This window comes from Canis lupus, chromosome 6 (assembly GCF_003254725.2).
Source record: "Canis lupus dingo isolate Sandy chromosome 6, ASM325472v2, whole genome shotgun sequence".
NCBI lineage: Eukaryota > Metazoa > Chordata > Mammalia > Carnivora > Canidae > Canis > Canis lupus.
The window spans coordinates 53,842,597-53,865,904 of NC_064248.1; the positions used below are offsets into that span (position 1 = coordinate 53,842,597).

Consider the following 23,308-nt stretch of genomic DNA (forward strand, 5'->3'; position numbering starts at 1 on the left):
TCTGCCTCTGAATGAAGGTTTAAATCATCGTATTAATATATTAGGGGGGAAATTATCATGGGAGACACTTGGAAATTAATTAAAAACCCTGCACTCAGTTTGTTTGTGAGAGGAGATAAATATCACACATGGGAAATGATGCCTGACAACCGCCATAGTTTTCAGATCCAAAATTAGACCCTGACAGCTATGTCTTTGTATGACTCTCCTTGGGGTATAATATGCAGAGATATAGAATGAGGAGATTTCTGATAGAAGTATTTATTACTGACACTTCCGAAACATTCCACGTGTGGCATCAGCAAAGCATGCTCCTCCACCTTAGACAGAAATGTCAGGTTTTCTTCCAAGATTTTTTTTCTATTCCTCTTCCCCTCTTCCCATCCCTCCCTCCCCATCCACCACCACCCCCTTTCTTCTCCAAAATATGATTTTTTTTTAGAAGTTCAACAGCAGCCCCTGGTGGAACTCAGCAGTTGTTTCAGCCTAAGCACAGTTGTTCAAGAAACTCTATCCCTCCTGTCAATAAAAAGAAAAGTCTGTCCATGTGTATATCGCCAACACCTGCATGCTGTTCCTACAGGTCACAGATCAGAGTACAACCCCAAATGTACAAAATCTGTGCTTTGTCATGGTAATTTTGGCCAATTTCAGTAGCTGGAGTTTTGAAAAAATATAGATATATGTAACAAACAATAAACATCTGTCTCAAATGTCACATTCATTTTATGCATGAAGACCAACAATTAAGTGCTCGTGAATAATGCTTACCACAGGGTGTGTGGAAACGAAGAGATCCCTCACGCATGAGCCAGCGATCACCATTTTGTTTGGCTCCTGTTGTGACAGAATCAGCTTTGTCACTTAGCAAAATGAGCTATACAAAATGACAATTCTATGCAGAGAAGGGATTTCTCTGGGTCACAGCTCAGAAAGCACCACAGAATGCCACTATCTCGCCCCATCAAAATGGCAAGCTAGACTTCACAAGAAAACCTACCAAAATGGTCTTCAGAGAGACCATGACTATTCCTACTGAGTTGGCAGCCACAGATTATCATTTGAGGACAAGGAGGAAACAAGTGGCTCTTTGCACTCGGCAAGGTAAATCTGCACCCCTCGTAAAGGTGCCTGGTGGAGGCGCTCAAATCCAGCTTCCCTTCCTACGGTGCCATCTGCCTAGAGGGCAATCACCTTCCTCTCAGCATAACCTGAGGGTTTTGTTGCTACACCCTGTGCCTTTAGGGCTGCATCCCTGCAGAGAGGTTGTTTTTTATAGGCCAGAGGTGGCCTGGTCCTAGACAAGGAAAGAGAGAATTATATACTCAAGAAGCTTGCTTTCTTGATTCTCAAGGGTGCCAGGGTTGGGGGCATTCCCCCTCCATGAGGCTCATGCTAAGACAAAGGAACAATTTACTCAAAATATCTGAAGGTTTACTTGAGTAAATTTACTCACCGTCTTTAACTTGTGTATTTTGACTTTTCTCTTCTTAAATGATGCAGTTTATTAAAATGAAAAGCAAATAGAACCTCTAAAGCTTTACATAGCTTTATGATAAATACTAGAATAGCATTTATATTAAAATTTTTAATTTTTTTAATTTTAAAAGTATTATACTTTGCATTAGCCTTTCCCTTGCCCCTGAGTTCACTTAGATCTTTTGACTAATCTCATGGGAAACCAATCAGTGAGCTGATGTGTTGAGACCAGATAATCCCATGACAGGTTGCTTACTGTGAAGCTCATGGGCACTGTATTTGACACGGGGGAGTAAGAAGTATAAAAAGAAATAATACTGGTCTCCAATGAGTTACAATCTAGTGGAGGAACTGTATCTATCTGGATAATTTTAATAGAATGTGGTAGCAGCAAGCAGAGTCCTAACAGACACAGCGGGGCCCTTAGCTGGCCTTCTCTAGGGATAAGACTTGCACAAAGTCTTAAAGAAAGATGATAAAGGAGTTGCAGAAAAGAAAGGTAGAGGACTGGGGCACCTGGGTAGCTCAGTGGTTGAGCGTCTGCCTTTGGCTCAGGTCATGATACTGAGGTCCTGGGTTCGAGTCCTGCATCAGGTTCTGCAGAGGAAGCCTGCTTCTCCTTCTGCCTGTGTCTCTGCTTCTCTCTGTGTGTCTCTCATGAATAAATAAAATCTTAAAAAAAGGAAAGAAAGGTAGAGGGCAAGACAGGAGGAGAATCACTAGGACCCAAGGGTGAAGGTGTAAAACTACACAGTATATCTGAAGAACTTTGGGCACTTTGATGCTGCCAGAGCAAAAAGTACAAGATGGCAAATGAGAGCAGAGGCTGGGTAGGGCCAGTCATGGAGAGCCCACCTGCCTTCTGAAGAAGATTGGGGTTGTCCTGCAGGCCATGGGGAGCAATGAAAAGACTTAGGTTAAGGAGTGACACAGATGGGGATGGACTGACACTAAAGGTCCAAAGATCAGTCAGGGTATTTTGTGATTGTCCAGAGACGAAGGATAAAGACTTGAATCCTGGAGGTGGCTGGAGAAGAAATGGTAGGTTTCAGAAATATTCACAGGTGAAAACTGAGAGCAGGTGGTGACTTCATGGATATAGGCACTGAGGGGGCAGTCTTGGATAATTCCCGGGGTTCAGGTGGAGGAGACAATGTAGGCTGTGATGCCATCAATGGACTTAGAGACCACAGTGGCTGGTTTGAGGGGAGAAGAACACCCTCTGAAGTAGTACTTTTCAAAATATGTCGGTGCCCTCCACTGGCCTCCACACAGCTGCTTATAACACTGGTTATGAACAGTGCCCACAAATGTCATGGTGGGAGAGCACCTCACAGATGAAGTCCAATCGCTTTCAAACTGTGTGCTGGGGGCGCCTGGGAGGTGACCGAGCAGGCAGGGCTACAGTCTTCCTTCCTTGATTCAATCCAAGAGGGTCTACTTTTCTTATTGTGTATATTATCAGAAAACTGAGTTTGAAAAAGGAAAACCTGAGTTTGGAAATCACTTCCTATTACAGAGAGGAAACTGAGGCCTATAGAAGTTAAAATATCTTGTTCACATACACAAGTTTGTAGCAGAGGCTGAACTAGATCCATGGCATCTAGTCCACTCACCTCAATCCCTCTATGCTATGGTTTCCTGCGTGAAGTAACTGTTTACTTTTGCTATGCTTTATAATGTTACCAGAAACCTCCTTACCTCCACCATACGTTTAGCAGTTTCCTCAGTTTTATTCTCTCGATAAATGTTTATTGAACATCTTTTGCATGCCAAGAACTCTGTTACTGAGACCACCTGAGCATTTCTGTTTGGATCCCCAGTTGTAGTTTCTGATTCTTTGGTAGAGCTCTGATGTCCCACTAGTATTCCAGCATGACTGGATGCAGTATGACCCAAGAAGCAGATAGGTATACTGGGGATTATCTTAGTCCCAAGTAAACGGTATTATGGGTTTCCTAATTCACTGGAGGATATAGCTAATTTATGTGTTTTAATCAAATTAGATTAAAAATTATTGAAAATAAATTTTTAAAAATCCATGAGGCTCCCATGTACAATAAAGTGCTATGCATAATTTTTTAAGGAATGACAATTTTTCCATACACAGTCCAGACTCACTGGCAATAATGCCCCCAAACTCAATAAGCTTAACTTTATGAAACTTAGAACTGATATCTAAAGTAATTCCAGTAATTTTGCTTTCAAAAAGTGAGAATTTAAACCAATAAACTTGATAACCCTTCTTTCCCATCATATAACTCAACCACTGCTTGTCCCAATGGGGTAATTCCTAAAGCAAGGAAAAGCAAATCCCTGTTCAACCGAGAAAAATAGAGAGAGACAAATGTAGGCTGAGGGCATGGCAGCCTATTGATCTCTCTCTCAAAGACCATTCCATCTTGAGAATCTTGTTCCAAGACTTCTAGTCTAGTATCCTAAGAAATCTGCCTTCATAGCAATTTCTTTCATCAACTCAACCAAAGTTAATTGGAAGCTTACTATGCACCAACCTCAGAGAGTAGTGAGAGAGTTTTTCTGCTCTCTTGTCTATCTGCTCACAACTTTGTCACTGTGTGTTATGATGCAGGAATCATATGTCTTTCCCAAATCCAACAAATTTATCTATCTATTTATCTATCTATCTATCTATCTATCTATATCTATATCTATATCTATATCTATATATATCTCAAGAGGTTTAAAATGGTTTAAAAAATCCCGTGAAGCTCATCCTCCTGTGTGGTAAATAACAATATTGGTATATTACCTCTCTGTTCCTCCTTTGAATATTCCAGCATCCTCCTTTCCATGAATTCCTCCAAAATTCTGCCCTCTAGACTGGCCTTGTCTGAATGCAATGACATTGAGTTCCAAATTAATGAAATTCCACATAACACAGGAAGGCTCACTGGGAGCATTTAACAAAATGAAGCGCCTTGGTGAGCTCTTCAAATTCCTCAGAGTCCAATGACTGAAGATGTCCCAGAATGGAGAACTGAATGTGGCTTAAAGACACAAAGTAAATGGGACACAGAATTTTCTGTCAGGTCTTTAGAAGCATCTCATGAAATGTTATTAAAAGATCCAAAACCTTTAACATGACCATGAAAATTAACATAGTTCTACAAACCTAGAATTGAAAGAAATTAAGATGGGCCTAAAATACAATCGGCAAATTTGTTGTTGAATAAAAAATGGAAAATGTGACCCCATTTGGGAAAACACTGTTCCTAAAGGTTAAGAACGTGGCTCATCTAAGTAGTCAATAAATATTAGCTATTATTACTACTTCTTTTCTGAACATTTCAACTTACTGATTACTATGATTAAAAATAGTATACAATGCCTCCAAAAAGTCAATGAAAATCTGCTTTAATTACAATGTTAGATATAACTTTCTTTTTGGAAATAATAATGTATCATATGTAAAAAAGAAAATTAATCTCATGCTTGCCTCCCTTGCTTTCCAGCCTTTTAATAAACTTGGTTATGATAGGGTCCAAAACCAAAGCAAACATCTTATTAGTTAGCAATATTCTACTGCCACCAGGGAAGTCCAACTAGGGTGAGATAAACTGCAAGTAAAACACACTAAAGGTTGCTTGAAACACATCTTGGTATGATCCATCTCTTCCAAAACTATCAGGCTGCTCTAGAATACCTAAGGGAGAAGTCTTTTTCCAAGCAATATAAATCAGTACATTTAATCACTGATTAACTTTTGCACAAACTATCATGTATGTTGCCTGACTATAGTTACGATGTACCATACATGTCCCTGTCCTCAAGGAGCTTGCTGCCATGAAGTCTATATCCTCAGAAGCATTTGATTCCACACTTCTCCCAGCCTATTCTGAATAAAAATGAAGAAAATCAAATTTTTTTCTAATATGAAACCTTTGATTCAATCACTATGTCTCACACTATGGCTTAAAGAGTATATTTGCCTTTGTGTATTTGATATTTGAGGATAATGAATTCAAAAATTATTGGGGAAAGTAGGTCTGTAATTGACCTCCTAGGGAAACTATGTGAAATCCCTTCAAAATTCCCACCAGGAGTGGAAGGGAAGTGGATTCAGATACAGCATTCTGAAACCTTCCCAAGCTTTCTCCACTGGAATTCTAATTAGTAAGACTCCTTTAAGCAACTTTAAAGCTGCTTAATTTAAATACAGGAAGTGTTTCCTTGGGCTCTATAATACTTTGGCAGAGCTGATCCTATTTCCTGAGATTAAATAGAAGAAAATTCTTTCCTCAGGAGACTAAACCGCACACAATAAGATCATTCATTAGAATGTTCACATAAATTCAAAATACACCATGGGAAGAGTAAATGTCTTCTTCGTAAAAGGTAACAACCTAGAAATACTAAGTGGAGTCATGGCTGGTTTTACCCTTGAGTTTTGGCCTTTGTGGGATAAAAATTCTCTGGGAAGAATTACTGAGGTGATAACTCATTTTGACAATGACCAAGTACAAGATAACTAAAACAAAAAAGAATTTAATCCTTTTTCCTAAATAAAAAAACATCTGTTGATATTTTTTGCTTCTTTAGAGTTTTGCTTCCATTCATAAGAATAAAGCTGTACCTTTCATAATCCAATACTCACTCTTTGTACTGTGTAACACCTAGTAGTAGGAAAACTTCAGAAGTTTAATTCCTAGACTTGTTACTCAAAGGGTGATTGATAAGCGAAGTGGAAAAGAATATTTTTCTAAAACTTTTTTATTGTCCAAGAAAACAAAGGGGAACACTTTTTCAATCTCTTGCCCTCCTTCTGTAAATTTACATCACCTCACTGAATTTGATAGCTAAATAGTGTTCTGTCAGTGTTGTTGAGACTTGTGTGTCAGATTTAGAAATGTTATTGTGTAGACTTACTTTGATGGTGAGATTTTAGAAGCTTATTTTCCTCCTAAACAAATGTATTATAGAGTGATGGATAACAGAGATTCAAGGGATTACAATGAGAGATCAAGGAGTTCACCTGTAATATCTATCGCATTGACAGCCGACTTTATTGAAGTTTCACAATATTAACTGCCTCTCTGTGGACTGGCTGAGCCAGCTAGGTGATTATCAATTTATCACCAGTCAAAACACAGATTGCTTCATGTACAGTGCTGTGGCATAATCATGTACCTTGAATCTGATCAAACTAGAATGATCCTACTAGGATGACTCGTATAAAAGTGAAGAAGAAACATTGGGACAGTGGGAAATTCTGTAATGAAATTATGTCTAATTCATGATCTATAGAACATCTTACCTGGAGCCTACATCAAAAATGCACCACTCCAGAAGGAAGTAAAATGAAGTCCAGGAGAGAGAATGGGGAAAATGTTAAAAACTATTTACTCCTTCTTCCTGAGCCTTGCTTTCTCTAACCACCACTCACTCCCACTGGAGAAACAACAAATAAGAACTTGACTAATCTTTAAAATCACCTCCACAGTAGAAGACTTGCACTTTGAAACTCCATTTATCATTATGGGAACTAACTGAATTACATGTAGGGAGTACTCTGGAATAACAATGGACCACCACTGAGATGCTTACCTTATATCTTTTGACTCTATTATCAACATAGCAAAAGCTTTTAAGTGTTTTATTTTTCCATCCTATTTCTAGATCCTATCCTCCAACAAGGTCTAATCTTTCTCCACATATTGAGTTCCATCAGTGGTCATTCCAATTAATATTTGTTAAATGCAGGAATGGAAGAAGATCTTGGCCTTGGACATTTGTTTGATCAGGGCAAGAATTAACAGTTACACTAACAAAGATTCACTGAGCACTTCCTATGGTACTAAGTACTTTTCATATATGAACTCATTTAATTTTCTTAACCACCCTGTGAGGAAAGTACTATTATTTTCCCTGTATTATCAGTGAAAAAAGTGATGAATAGAAATATTAAGAACTTGTCAGGATTACCCAGCCTCCAAGTGAGCCCAAGCAGATGACTCTAGAACCTTACAAGCTCTGAACCCAATTATTTTCAGTCATACACTGATTGGATTGGAGTTGCTCTGCTCTTATTCCAGCTGCCTAACATTGTATAAAGTTAACCCTCTCTAGAGAAAAATAGCATCATCCAAAGCCTTTACAATTTTTCATACAAAGTGTCTGGCATTCAATAAAATATTAGCCAACATACCAAGAAATCAGAAAAAAAGAAAAAGCAAGACATTAGAAATAGTGCCATAGATAATTCAGATATTAAAGTTATCAAACATGGATAAATATATTCAAAAAATAGATTACAAGATAGCTTCACTAGAAAAATGGAATCCATTAAAAAATAATCAAGTGGAAATTCTGGAACTGAAAGATACAATAATTAAAGTTAAGAGGTCAGGATGCCTAGGTGGGTGAGCAGTTGAGCGTCTGCCTTTGGCTCAGGGTGTGATCCTGGAGACCCAGGATCGAGTTCCACATTGGGTTCCCTGCATGGAGCCTACTTCTCCCTCTGCCTATGTCTCTGCCCCCCTCTCTCTGTGTCTCTCATGAACAAGTAAATATATTTTTTTTTAATTAAGAAGTAAACAGAAGGGTTTAAAAGCAGATTTAACACAGGTAAAAAGAGGATTAGTACTTTAAGATAGCTCAGTAGAAAATATTCAGTCCAATAAAAAAAAAAGAATGGAAATATAGAAAACAGTACAAGAGATATATGGTTGATGGCAAAAGTGTAATGTAAGTGTAACTGGGTATCCAGAAGTGCATTTGAGAAGGAATAGGGGCCAAAGCAATGTTTGAAGACATAATGTTTGAGAATTTTCTAAAAGAGATGAAAGATATCAAACTCCAAGCAGGATAAATAAGCTACTAGTCATATCATAGTAAAACTGCCAAATGGCAAAGACAAAAAGTAAGCCATAAGAACAGCCAGATGAAAAAATATATTACCTTCAAAGGAGCTACCATGGCAATGGTAATTGTCAATGACAATTGACAACCAAGTTCTGAATAAAAACCTTGGAAGCCAGAAGAAAATGGAATGACATCTTAAGTCCTGAAAGAAATGTTGACAACTTAGTAGTCTATACACAGTGAAAACATCCTTCAAATACAAAGGGATAAAAAAAAAAAAAAGAGGCTTTGTTGTCAGCAGACCCATACTAAAAGAAATACTGAAGGGATTTTTAGACAGGAGGAACATGATCCCAGATGGAAAGACAGAGATTCAGGAAGGAATGAAAAGCAATAGAAAGGTAAATATGAGTATAAATATAAATGACTGTTGAGTACAAAGCAAAAATAATATACTATGAAGTTTAAAATACATACATGATTAAAATGCATAAGAGCAGTAACTCTTATAGCCAAAAGGGATAAATGGAATTAATATTTTATTAAATCCTAGCATTGTCTAATAAGTGGTGATTTGTATTAGACTCTATTAACTAAAGATACATGCTGTTATATCCAGTATATATAATCCCAAATACATCCTTACACTTACTTACATTAAATGTAAATGGACTAAATACTTGAACTGAAAGAAAAAGTTTGTTCAACTAAATGAAAAAATAAAAATTCAACTGTACATTGCTAAATAAGCACATCTGTAAACACTATCATTAAACATAAAAAAATGATATTTCATAGTGATATTTAAAAGTTAATCTGCCAAAATGTGGAGATGAAAAATAATAAAACTAAACAATAATTTAGAGATGCTTATAATTATGCTGACTCTTTTTAATAGTAAGAACAACTAACAAAAAATCCAGGATAGGGATGCCTGGGTGGTTCAGTTGAGTGCTGACTCTTGGTTTTGGCTCAGGTCATGATCTCATGGGTTATGAGATGAAGCCCCAAGTCTTGCTTGTAGCTCAGCAGGGAGTCTGCTTGAAGATTCTATCCCTCTGCCCCTCCCCCTACTCATGTGCTTTCTCTTTCTCTCTCTCTCATTCTCATTCTTGCTCTCTCTCTCAAATAAACAAATATATCTTTTTTAAAAATCCAGGATAGTGGTGTGAGAGAGAACTAGGTAAAAAATATAAATGAACAGGGGTATCTTTAAGCTGTGTTGTGGATTCACAGAGTATTCTTCTATTCTTCTTCTACTTCTTCTTCTATTATTCTTTAAAGTATATATGTGTGATACATTATCTCTTTTGATTTATTTGACAATAAAAGAACATTTTAAATAGTAAAAAAAGGTTAATCTACTAGAAAGATATGACAATTTAAATCCACAGTCTCCTAAAAAGTAAAGCAAAAATTAACATTACTAAATACTAAGTATAGAAAGCGATAAGCCCACAATTATAGTATGAGATTTCAACAAACTTTGAAAATTATTCATTGAATAATCAGACTAAATAATATATTAATAAACTTGATTTAATTGGCATATATGAAATTCTCCATGTAATAAGGGAACATGAGATATTTACCAAAACTGGCCACATACTGGGCCATAAAATGAGTTCCCAAGTTCCCTAAAATTTCAAAATTTTGAAACCATTAATGTATTCTTGGAATCAGTGGAATTAAGCAAGAAATCAGTAACCAGATGAAAACTAGAACATCCACCAAATATTTGGAAATTGTCAAAGAAGAAGTCAGAATAGAAGTTAGAAAATATTTGGGGCAGCCCGGGTGGCTCAGCGGTTTAGCGCCGCCTTCAGCCCAGGACCTAATCCTGGAGACCGGGGATTGAGTCCCATGTCAGGCTCCCTGCATGGAGCTTGTTTTTCCCTCTACCTGTGTCTCTGCCTCTCTCTCTCTCTCTCTGTGTCTCTCATGAATAAATAAATACATACATACATACATAATCTTTTAAAAAAATTTTAAAAAGAAAAAAGAAAATATTTTAAACTAAATGATAATGAAAACATAACATCAAAACTTGTGAACGTGGGTTAAGCTGCACTTAACTCAGTGACAATGGTTATTCAAGGACAGATGATGGCTGAGAAGCTGCATAAACAGGGGCTGGTAATGTTCTATGTCCTGCTGGAGCAGGTGATTACATGAGTATTGTCCCTTTAAGAAAGATTCACAATGCTCTACACTTAAACGATTTGAGCATGTTTCTGTATACTGCAAGGAAAAATTTACTTTAAGAAAATCAGAAATTATTCCTGACTCTTCTTTTTCTCACACCTCACATCCAGATCATCAACATTACCTGTCAGCTTCAATTCAAAATTTATCCAGAATCTGGTCATTTCTCACTACCTCCAGCTGCTAATCTTGTATAAACCAACATCATCTCTTTCTTGATTCATTTCCATTTCATATCTAGTCTTCCTTTTTCTGCCTTGGCTTCCTATAGCGGATTGTCAACACAGTCATTAAGGTAAGCTGTTAAAGCTGAATCACAGTATGTCACCACTCTCCACAAAATTGTCCAATCGACTTCTCATTTCACTTACAATAGAAACCAAATAATGGTCATGACTGTGTCTCTACATCATCTGGATTGCCATCCCAACACCTACTTCATCTCCTGTCCCCCACATGTTGACCATGAGTATCTAGCCTTACTGCCTCCTTGCTCTTTGCACAACATGACAGGCACATTCCTGCCCAGTGACGTTTGTATTCATTCTTCCATCTGCCTGGAACCAGTGGAATTCTTAACCCATGTTAAACTTAACCCATGTTAAGTTTAACTTTGAAAGAAGAGGGTACAGACTATCAGAGTGTCTTCCTGCATTTGTGATTTAGGGGATTCAGGGAGCTCTAAAGTCCCACCTTGAAGAACTCCAGCCTGCCGCAGTATCAAAAGGTGGTACCTTAAAGGCTTCCCTCCAGGACTGCCTTCTGCCCCACCTTGGATCTCCCAGATGTGAAAGTTGAACTGGCCACTGCAAGAAGGCACCAGCTTTGGAATGGGCTGTTGGCGTTTTGAGAACATAACATAAGACCAGCTTCTTCAAAGAAAATGTAAAGTTTTGTCTATAGGTATCTTGCGTAAAGTACTTCACACGTGGGAAAACTAAAGCACAGTAAAAGGTACTCTTTTAAAATAAATCCCAAAAAAAATAAAATAAATCTCACATTTTTCTTTAAAAAAAAAAGTTAAACTTTTTAACTAAAAAGTTAAAGTTAAACTTCAAAGTTAAAGTTCAAAGTTAAAGTTCAAAGTAAGTTAAAGTTCAAAGTTAAACTTAACCTGGGTTAAGTTTAACATGGGTTAAGAATTCCACTGGTTCCAGGCAGATGGAAGAATGAATACAAACGTCACTGGGCAGGAATGTGCCTGTCATGTTGTGCAAAGAGCAAGGAGGCAGTAAGGCTAGATACTCATGGTTAACATGTGGGGGACAGGAGATGAAGTAGGTGTTGGGATGGCAATCCAGATGATGTAGAGACACAGTCATGACCATTATTTGGTTTCTATTGTAAGTGAAATGAGAGCTTCTTCACCTAGATGCACATGGCTCATTCTCTCACTTCTTCAATCTCTGCGTAAATATCACCTTCATCCCTGACCCTTATCATTGCACTGCCTTCCATTACCGACAGCTTCCAATCCCATTTCAGTTCAATTCACTAGATATTTATCCAGTGCCCATGGGAGCCAGGTTCCTAGGTGTTCAGGACAAATAAGTAAACACAACAAAGCTTCTTGCCTTCATGGGGCCTAGATTCTAGAAGGAAGAGACAAACGGTAAGCATAGATACCCTAATTATACTGTGTGTTGGAGGTAGATAAATCCTTTGGAAATAAAATTGTGGCAGGTCAAGGAGCATTTGTCAGGCTGTTCGGAGGGCATGCAAACGGAATTTAAACTATAAATAGGATGTTCAGAGCAAGCTTTATTGAGAGGAATGACATTTAAACAAAATTTTTTGAAAAAGAAGGGAATTAGTGACTTAGATATAGGGACAAGAATGTTCAAAACATGGAGAGGAAGTGAAAAAGTCAGAGATGGGAGTGTGCCTGGTATGTTGAAGGGACAGTAAAAAGGCACATACGGCTAGAGGTGTGGATAGAGTGAGAAACTGTCCAAGTTTGCCAGGGACACAAGAGTTTCCTAGGATGTGTGACTTTCAGGGCATCCAGGGCAAACTGAGATTGTTGGTGGCTCACCCCAGGGAGAAAGAGTTGCAAGAAGTAAAATCAAAGAGATAATGGGGCCAAATCATGAAGATGCATGAAGATCACTTAAGGACCCTGGCTTTTAAAATGAGGGAAACAGGGAGCCACTGGAATGTTTTGAAGAAAGGAATGACATGATCTGAGTTACATTTAAATAAATCTTTTTCTATTGCTATGTTGAAAATGGGACATACAGAGACAAAGGCAGAAGAAGTGATATTATTGCAAAAATCCAAGTGGAAGTTGATAGTGGTTTAGACCAATGACTTTTTAGGAAAGATGGGAACAAGTGATCAGATTCAGGATGTATTTTGAAGGTAGAACAAATAATATTTCCTAACATATTGGATTAGGAGTGTAACAGAAAGAGGAAGGATGACTTTCCAGGGGTTTGATCTAAACAACTGTAAAAATGGAGTTGCCAACAGCTGAAATGAGAAAGAATGAACATACCTCAAGTTTGAAAAAAAAAAAAATCAGTCCTATGTTAGACATGTTATTATCCTCTTTGCTGCTTCATTTTCCTCCATAGCTCTTACCAACACTGACATACTATGTATTTTACTTATTTATTTATTATTTATATTCACCTACCAGAATATAATCTCCAAGAAGGCAAAGACTTTTGTTTGTTTTGTTCACTGCTCTATCACCCGCTTCTAGAATAAATTTATCCCATACATAAGGATTTATAGATTGTCTCCAATAGATTGGACCTGTGCTAGGCTCCAGGAATACAGTAAAAAATATGACATGTTCTTGGGACTGCCAGGTAAAACAGGATGGTGGGTTACATCAGAATGGTATATAAATAATGAATAATTCTTAGTATATGTCTGTCCCATATTCAAATATGTATGCCCCATATGCAAATATTCAATTATGGGGCATAATTACACTAAAAATTATTTATTATTTACCTGAAAATCAAATTTAACTAGGCATCTTGTATTTTTATTTGCTAAGTCTGATAACCCTCATGCTTCTACATGTAAGGAGGCTAAATGATAATGTGATATGCAGAAAAACAAGCAGTCTATATATAATAATTCTAGGAATACAGGATACCATGGAAGCTTGCACTAGGATATCACACATAGACTGTGGAGAAGCATATGAGGAGCTTCCTGAAAGAAATGATTGTAATATTGTAACTGAGAATAGAGTTACCTAGTGGAAAAGGAGAAGAAAGTTCCAGGATGATGGACCAGCATGGGCCAAATGTGGAGGACATAGAGACCGTGGGACACTCAGAAAATTGCAGAGTTGACCTGATGTCTCAGATGCACCCCAGAGAACATAATTGTGTAAGATGGGAGTTAAAAGAGTTATTACCACCACAAAAAGGACACTTGACCGAACAATTATTCTACCAGAGACCTAGGCAAAGGCCAGTAAATATGGGCATCTACTGCCAGCATCAAGAACAGTGAAGGCGACCATCTTCTCACTCACTAAGCAGTTGTGGCAGCAACAAGAGAGTTCTGAAATTCACTACCCACCAGCCACATTTCACTGGGTTTGACCATTATGAGCAAAGATGAAATGGAGAACAATTCTTTTCCATTCCATCCTTCAAATAATGACTGTGTTCCCAGTTCCTCCCATAGATAGAAACAGGCAGACAGAACAAAACCTACTTTCATACAGAATTGGTAAACACTCCTGCAAAGTTAGGGGAGGGAAGATATCCTATAGGAAAGATTGAAATTTCTGTTAGCAAAATGACTAGAAGTTGGTGCCCTTTACAACATCTTTTGAATCCAAGGTCTGGGGACAACGTTTGAATTCCATACGAGTATGCGTTTTCAGCAGGGAGGATCCAACCCCCCAGAGAGGCGAAATTGGTTCTTGGAGGTGAGAATATCTTAGATAATATAATGGTTTGTAACTCCGCAAAAAGCTACAGGATATAAACAGATCTATAGTGTATCTGTGATTCTAAAATTACACCAGACGTTAGTGGAGGAGAGAATGGGGAAAGGTTTTTTTAATGTCTAAAAAGGCTACTTAGGGATGGCAAGAATGAAAAAAAAAAAAAAACCCACAGAACTAGAGAAAGCAAAGCTCTGCTTGAAGAATGGAGACCAGATGGGTGTGAACAATGTGTTCTTCTGGAAGAAGGGTAGGGGGCAGAGATAGGAAGTTGCAGGGAAGGAAGGCATTCTGAGTGGCACAAACAGCATATGTGCAGACTTTCAGAAAAAGTAAAAGGTAAACAACATAAAATGCAAGAGCATGGTCAAGTAAGATAAGGTCTGGGAAGGCTTTATTGGATTTAGCAATTAAGAGGTCACTGATCATTTAACCTCTTTGTGCTTCAGTTTCACTACTTGTTAAATTAAATTGAAAAATAATCTCCAAGGCAACTTACAGCTCTAAAGACCCTCATGTGGCCTGGGTCTCTTTACACACACAGACACACAAAAACACATCCACAATTTATACACACTCCCAACACACATGTTAATCTCTTTCCTTAATCTAATTTTCTTATCTCTTTGCAGCTATATTTGCCTTTGGAGAATTCCAGTTCTCTTTGTTTAGTGATAACAATACCTTTTAAAAATCAGTTGTGAGAGTCTACAGTTCTCTGATAAGCTGAACTGCTGGACAATAAACTGGTTAATATTAGTTCCTATAAACATCCCTAATGCCTTGTAAATACCTTTTATAATGCAATAAACTCTTTAGAGTGTGATCAGATTTTTTTTCACTTTAAAAAATGATTTTAAAACCCGATTCATTCAAATGGGACAATATATGTATTTCCACCTAAACTATAATTCATTAAATATTTTCTAAGTGCCTACTATGTGTCAAAGAGTATAATATCTGGTTGGGAAACTAACAGTGAATAAAATAAACAGTCCAAAGCTTTCAGGAGCCAAGGAGGAGGAAAGTAGGGGAATAAATGAGAAGTCGGGGGCAGTCCCGGTGGCTCAGCAGTTCAGCGCCACCTTCAGCCCAGGGCGGAGACCCAGGATGGAGTCCCACATCAGGCTCCTTGCATGGAGCCTGCTTCTCCCTCTGCCTGTGTCTCTGCTTCTCTCTCTGTCTTTGTGTCTCTCATGAATAAATAAAATCTTTATGAATGAATGAATGAATGAATGAATGAATGAATGAATGAATGAGAAGTTGGTAACATTAGCACCACAAAGTCACTGCTATCATCTGGCCACACGGGTAACACATCTGAACCTTAGACCTGTTCCTGAAAATAGAGCTCTGAGGAAGAGGTAAAGTATCAATTTACCAGAGAAAGATGGCAGCACAGACAAAAGCTGCTCTAGAAAGGGGAATCCTTAACCATTTGGGGACCATAGACCCCTTCTCAGAATCATGTATTTAAATGTCTAAAATAAGAATACAAATGCAACCAATTATATTGAAACATGGTTATCATTTTAAAAATTTGTTATCATTTAAAAAATTTTCATATATATCTGAAATAACCAGATCTAGCATCTGTCCTAATAACAACTATAATTTTGAAGCAGTGATAAGCACAAATGGCATGTTGAGCTACTTGTAACCCCATAATAAGTCATAAAAATATCTGTGATTTTTTATTGATGACAAAGTCACAGATACTATTAATAATTCTGTGGTCTGCTGCTTATTTATAATTCAATAGAATGTGAAATTTCAGTTAAAGCTTAATGAAAGTAAAGAATTTTTTTATTATCTAAATCCACAGGCTCCCCTGAATTCCATCCAGAGAACCCTTGGGCTCTGCAGTCCCCTGTTCTAGGAAATTAAACTCAATCAGGATTTTCTCCTTCAAAACCATAGCTCCATAGTCACTTCTAGAGCTATAGTTCCCCCATTGGGATTTCCCGAAGATGTAGCTTGTCCATTATTTGGGGCATACTGCCATCCCATGGCTCCTCCTGAGGAGTTTAGCGTTAATAACATCCACAACAAAGCAGCCTTTTAGGGCATTAGACCAAACCTGCAAATTAATGCACTGGCTCATCACAATTCATTAATCAAACTCAGACTGGATTTAACAACAGATTATTAAAGACTCAAAATTATACCCACAGAAGAAAAAAAAAACAGGCAGCTCCCAGAGGGTCAAATGTAATGTGAATGGTTTTGCATAAAACCATAAACCTGCTATTAAATTAAAAACAGGAAAAATTATGTCCACTGCTTATCTCTAGTCATTTTTTTAAAAGGAATGTTACGCTAATTTATTTCTTTGCTGTTCCTGGTTACACAGTGAAAGACTAAAAGGTTACATTGCAGTGGTTCTTTTGATGTTTGGTTGAGCAACTTAGACTAACATGTACTGACTGAGGTAAAGAAATTAATGAAATTACTCCCATAATTCATTACTAATGGAACACTGTCAATGCTTTCAACTGACAGTTCACACAAATCCTCTGCAGACAGCGAGACACCTCATGGAGGCTGTAGGGCTCACTCCTGCTCAACAAAGCAGAACTCGGCTGCCTTGTCCTCAGCTTTCACTGATCTCTCACCTCCATGGGTTTGCTCTTGATGAGCAGGTCTGTTCTCTCTGGGAACAAAAGCAGGAAGGGGAAACAATGATTGGAAATTTTCTTTCTCTTCAGGGAATTTAGGTAGACCCGCTGGGGATTCCCAATGATGTCTAAACATTCAGAATGCTGTAATTGGGCAGATCACAGAGCTCCGGCCGATGGTGCAATGAATTCATATTTTTTAAAGGTTCATATTTTAGAGCAGCAATCATAGATAAAGAGCATAATCCTAATAAGAAGTATGGAAAAAAAACTAATTTAAAGAACTGTATGATTTTGTGACATCTTTGCTCTTTCCCCATTAGGACTGAATCATTAGTTCTTTCTGTTTTTGCAGAAACAGAAGCACAAATTACAAGCATACATGCTGATTAAGGTAGGTAAGTGACATTTCTGGAAATACAAAATGTTTTACTCAGTGTAGGTACCTGTTTGATACTAAAGAGTGTTTTGGTCTTAATACTGTCTAGTTTAAACTCCAAATTCCTAAAAGGGAAGGATTTATGTCTTTGTTACATATATGAAAATAATTAATAATTTATCTTCAAAGATAAACTCCTATCTGTATGCTGATCATACCAAGTGAGTATAAAATGATGTTATGAGTAAGGCAAAATATACCAGTGATCATGTAATCTATGCATAATACAAATTATATTTAGATATAATAGAAAAAAGTCCAAAATAGTCAACATATTCAAACATTTTATAAATACAGGGAGATTCTAAGACAACATGACTTGGGTTTGGATTTTACTCATATTGTTTTGTTACATCATATGCAGTAAAATATATGGTCCATTCTGGTCATCCTCCCTCTCAACTGCTGGCACATTTTCCTCCCTGCTTGGGATCACGATCCACCTCAACACAGCATAACAATGAGTTTCCATCAATTGCTCAGTGATTTCTTAAAATGAAATGTATTCAATCTACCCAGGCACAGTATCTGGCACATCTGGATACTCTGTATTTACTGAAATGAAAAAATAAAACTCCCTCTCCTCTTTCTAGATGAAAACATACTATGTTAGGATTGTTCTTCCAAAATCAATCTAACCACTACTAATCCCCACAAAGTGTTATCATAAACATTAACTGCAAATAAGTGTCTCATAAAAATATCTTGGATTTTTGCAGTGAACCTACAATCTCATGCAAATGTTTATTACCGTCATGTGGAAAAATAGATGCACCAGACAGGAAAGTTATATTTATTTAAAAGTACAATTGTAAAACCCATATCATAGAAACCCATATCATAGAAACAAAGGCCACCAAGACTAACAAAAATGAGGCAGACTTTAGGAACAGCAACACTTCGGGCAAATGAGTACAACTGCAATCCCTTATTTCTTTAAGTATAATAAGCGGGTAACTCCTAACAATACTAACAATACTACTGTGGATAATGCCCTTGTCCTGAACCAGCCATCTGTCACATGGGTGACATGGGACAACAATCCCATCGTATAGACATTGGCATCACTACTTTACAGAGCAGGAAATAAAGAGAGCTTCAGTAGCACACCTGAGGTCATCCTGGGGAGTTGTAAAGCAATGTGAAAAGCCATATCTCCTAGGGCACTTGGGTGATGCAGGCTGTTAAGCTAAGCATCAGACTCTTGGTTTCTGCTCAGGTCATGATCTCAGAGTCCTGGGATTGAGCCCCGTGGCAGCTCCTTGCTCAGTACAGAGTCTACTTGAAATTCTCTCTCCCTCTCTCTCTGCCCCTCCCGCTCATACACACACATTCTCTCTCTCTCTCACACACACTTTTAAATAAATATATATATATATATATATTAAGTCGCATCTCCTACCTCCAAAGCCCTGTGACATGACTACTTTCTATTCTGCTGCTCTTCTCTCAGACCCTTTCCCATGTGGGTCCTCTGTTAGAGCTACTTCCAACCTAAAAACAATCACAGAAGGAAAGATACATACATACCTTTGTACCAATTCTCCTTAGAGAGCCCACAAAATATAAGTAGCAAGAATAGCAAAGTGTTTAACAGTTAGGCTATGGTATCAGATTGCCTACATGAGCTTTCCAGTCCTTTGGCTTCCTTGCATGGACAATGTTCCTTTCTTTGTGCTTCACTTTCCTCATAAGTAAAATGGGGGTGGTAACAATACTAATCTCATGAGGTGGTAGTGATAATTAAATAGGTTAGTAAATGTGAATGTTTCGTGCCTGACATAGAAAGTGCTGAATAGTGTTGGATGGTATCTCCAGCTCTTACATCTACAACACAGTGGAGATTTGGTCATCTACAATTCAGTATCTTCACTGACCAGCTTCGAATCACCAGGTTTTGCTGAGCATCTAATACAGTGCAACCTCAATAACAAAACAGCCTGAAAGTAGTTTTCATCTAAGCCCTTAGGTTATAGATTATTTGCCATCACAGACAGTTTGGCAATTCCTTCCTAAATCCCAGTGGTAAACCAAGCACTATGTGTTGTCGGCTAATTGAATTAAAAAACAAACAAACAAACTCAGCACTCCACCCCCATGGCAACACTCAATTCATCCTGAAGACTGAGTGGCCTGGATGAGTTGATCTGCAACCACGATTCATTTTTATTTTTAAATTATTTAGTGTTTTCTCTCAGTCAAATATTTTTTCTTTCTCGGCTTTAGTTTTTCAACTCTTAAATACTGAGGGGGTACAGATGGGCAATTGGATGGACAAGAAGGAATCTTCACCACAAATGTTATCTATGAAACCACTAGACATTTCAAGTTAATATAGTCTTTTAAAGTTGAGGAAAGAGGGATCTGAAACTGAATGGAATTTGTACATTCTAATGTACAAGTGTAGAAATTCAGGCCCAAGGTCACCCAGCCAATAATTACAATTTTGAGATTTGAACTTACAACCTACTATCATCAGGTACCTATAATTTACACTTCAACCTGCCCTTATAATAAAAGGAAGAATTGGAATATCTTCTTTCATTACTATTACTTCTTGTAACACATTACTATTAGACTCTTCTAGCTAATTATATATTGATGATGATGATGATATATTGACAGCATCTAAATTACGAGAACAGTAAAACATCACCTTCCATACTGGCTCCAACATACAATAAAACTAAGAATCTAAATAGTTTATAATTATTGTTAGAACTGATGCAGTACTGAGTTAAAAATCATAAGTCACATAATGTCACACCCATATAACCTGAAATAGTCCTCTGATAGAAGACATTCACTGAATGAATGTTGAATAAACACTTGTGTTCCCTGCCAAGGGGAAACTTAAAAAAAAAAAAAATTACTACAAGCTCAAGCCAATGAACTCAGTAGCTCCTGGTGGCAGAGTCCAGATCCTTTCTTCTGTTTGGAAAAAAAACAAAGGAAGTCAGGTAGTTTATGGGAGAAGATAATGAGAAGGAAGCAATCTAAGATAAACTGAATAAAGTATGAATGCCTTCTCTGAAGAACACATCCCTTCATATCCTAAGATTATCCCCAGGTAAAAATGTCTAAGTGACTCTCATCACAAGTCAAAAATCCATCTGAACCAGGCTGCTGAGCCTTATCCTAAACTGTATTTTATAAAATTCTTCTCTCTGGATCAATAAAATGCAAATGCTAAAATACCTTGTTAACCATCAAAATATAAGGAAACTTGAGAATAAAGTTGCCATTCTTAATTAAAATGGTCTTTTTAATTCCTTTAACTAAAGTAGATATGAATACTGTAAACACTTAACTGACTAAAGAAAGATTCTACGCATACCCCCAATTACAAAACACTTAATTTATATATGATGTAACTTACAACTATTTAGCAGTGTGGTTGGGGTAAGTCTCTTTGGCCTACTTTTTAAATCATTAAATACTCTCCATCCAAGTAAATAGACATCTTCAGAGCTGCATTTTGCATGATAAAACATCCTTTAAACACATAAGCCTTCACTCAAGATTTAAGAGGGAAAGAAATCTTAGTGACAGTACATTCATTATGTCTTTATTAAGGCTGGACTTTTCCATAGGGTTATGTGCAGCTGAAAATAAGGCTCAGTTTAATAACAAAGCAAGCTTTCCTAGTACTACAAAAATTATAAAATTTTAATGTTTAATGCATTACTTAATTATAGAAAACTCTGCAAAGAATAACATCCTTGAAATTTACTATGCAAATGCTCTTAATTTATGACAAATTGCTCTTTAAAACACAAGTATTAAATCCCTATTAGATTGTTGAGGTAATGTACTAATATGCATCACTAAGATCTTAAATTTCTAAGTGGCAATGCTGTTTGTTAGATGCAAACAAGGATTACCTTAATTAAAATATACTATCCCCAGCCTCTCAGCAGATTTAGCTCAGTCTTTATATAGGACAGGTTCATTATCTATCTCAAGTTAATAAAAGTATGACCTACTGTGGTTATTTCCTTTAAAATTTAATTTTAATTACTATTTTGTTAATGGAAATAAAGCACTAAAGAATTGTGAAGATGATCCAAAAGCAATTTTGAAAACTTAATTAAAATACCTCTTGAAAGCTTCAAAAGGAATTTAACACTTACGTGGTTTGATAACTGATGGCCTTACAAATACAGCATTAGATACCAACTCTATAAAAAAAAAAATCACTGAATGAAACATACTTTAAAACTATAGCACTTCCTTAGTTTATATCTTGAACTAATGGTCCAACTAAATAGGTATAAACATAAAACTTTTCATTCAAAATTTTAACATTAGACAAAGGTTCTTAACAAAGAAATGAAATGAGTAACCATTACATAGTGTCTTCACAATACATAAACCTTAAATGCATTCAGAGTTTTTGCATAAAACCATCGAGGCTAAATCCAGATAATTGCAGATGTGTTCAGTTTGTCTTCTGATCCTTCGGGACCTGAATATAAAATTAAAAGGCTGGTAAGATGTTGCATAAAATTCAGTACCAGAGTTTTATTAGGCAGTTCCTCTCCAATCTAAATTTCAAAGGTTTACACATACATTATTGATCTTATCTGTGAAAATATTGGTTCAGTAAATAGCCTTTAAACATAACACAATCCATAGATTTTATTGAGATTCACTACTCATGAAAAAGATAAGAATATGAGAGGCAGGGTATAACAAAGAGCGTGCTCCGGGGAAGAAACACAGTCTTTGTGATATTCAAAATATATTAGCAGTTCTTATATTACAAACCTCACAATGTTATGGTTCATAATGCAATGTGCATTTTGTACCAGATCAGTTGACTACTTCAAGTAAAATCCCTGCGTTCATTAGCAATAATGAATTTTTCTTCTTATAGGTCTATTTAATGAAAAAGGCATTTTCCCAAATACCACCCACTACCATGCACACCCCTTCAAAAATCGGAATGCCATTTCATTTAACATAAAATCAAGGATCTATTCTTTTAAAGATGGGAATTCTGACTTCAGAAATCAAAGAAATTCTACTAAAAATGAAAAATAAACAGATGACTAAAATAATAACATAGCAATTAAGTTGAGGTAAGACCAAATTTCTGTAAATCTAAATTAACCTTGAAATATGATTTAAATTCACACTGACAAGAATGGCCTGATTGAACTAACTAAAGAGATTTTGTAAAAATAGGAATCCATATTTTTTTTTCACCACACAGGAAATTGCCAATTTATGAGTGAGTTATTTTCTAAGAGTTTACTTACATGTCAGTTTTTTAAAACTTAAGATGAATATTACCCTAGAAGCAATAAATAAGAATCAGGTTCATCCTTAAAAAAATCTATAAAAGCCTTAATTTAGCTTTATAGTGTAGCTGAAAGACTTGCAATGAAATATAGCAGAAAGCAAAACTGTTTCAATACTAGTAATTAAAGCAAATGGAAAGTTAAATTGAATAAAAGATAGTTTATTATTCTTAAATGCTCTGGGAATAATAGACTTAATTGGAAGAGAAAGCAAATGTAGATGAGACATTTGTGAGAATTCTGAAGGGGACTTCTGAGCTTTTTCAAGGTCTTTGGAGGTTGTTGTCACCAATTCTGTATCAGGTCTTAATTTCATGTGAAAACATAACATGTATTAATTATGCAGTGGAGGTGAGCTTAAAAAATGAGTGCTTTTTTTCTTTTCTGGTTGCAAGTATTCTCTCATATTCACTTGATTTTCTTCAATGATGATAACAGTAATTTTTAACAGATTTTTGCAAGGGGAAAAGAGGGATAGTGGAGATATTCTTGGAGACAACAAATTCTCACACACATGCAC

The 23,308-nt window shown here is 36.7% G+C and overlaps 1 protein-coding gene across 1 annotated transcript in view; it reads right to left on the reverse strand.

The window, feature by feature from the left end:
* The window catches only part of RWDD3 (RWD domain containing 3), a 60,656-nt gene that overhangs the window by 1,398 nt on the left and 35,950 nt on the right, over positions 1-23,308 (reverse strand). The window contains exons 6-8 of the transcript XR_007411447.1: positions 21,616-21,950; positions 18,885-18,976; positions 4,250-4,487 (exon numbers count right to left, since the gene is read on the reverse strand). The gene's annotated coding sequence lies outside the window, so the exon portion shown is untranslated. The remainder of the gene's footprint in view (positions 1-4,249; positions 4,488-18,884; positions 18,977-21,615; positions 21,951-23,308) is intronic.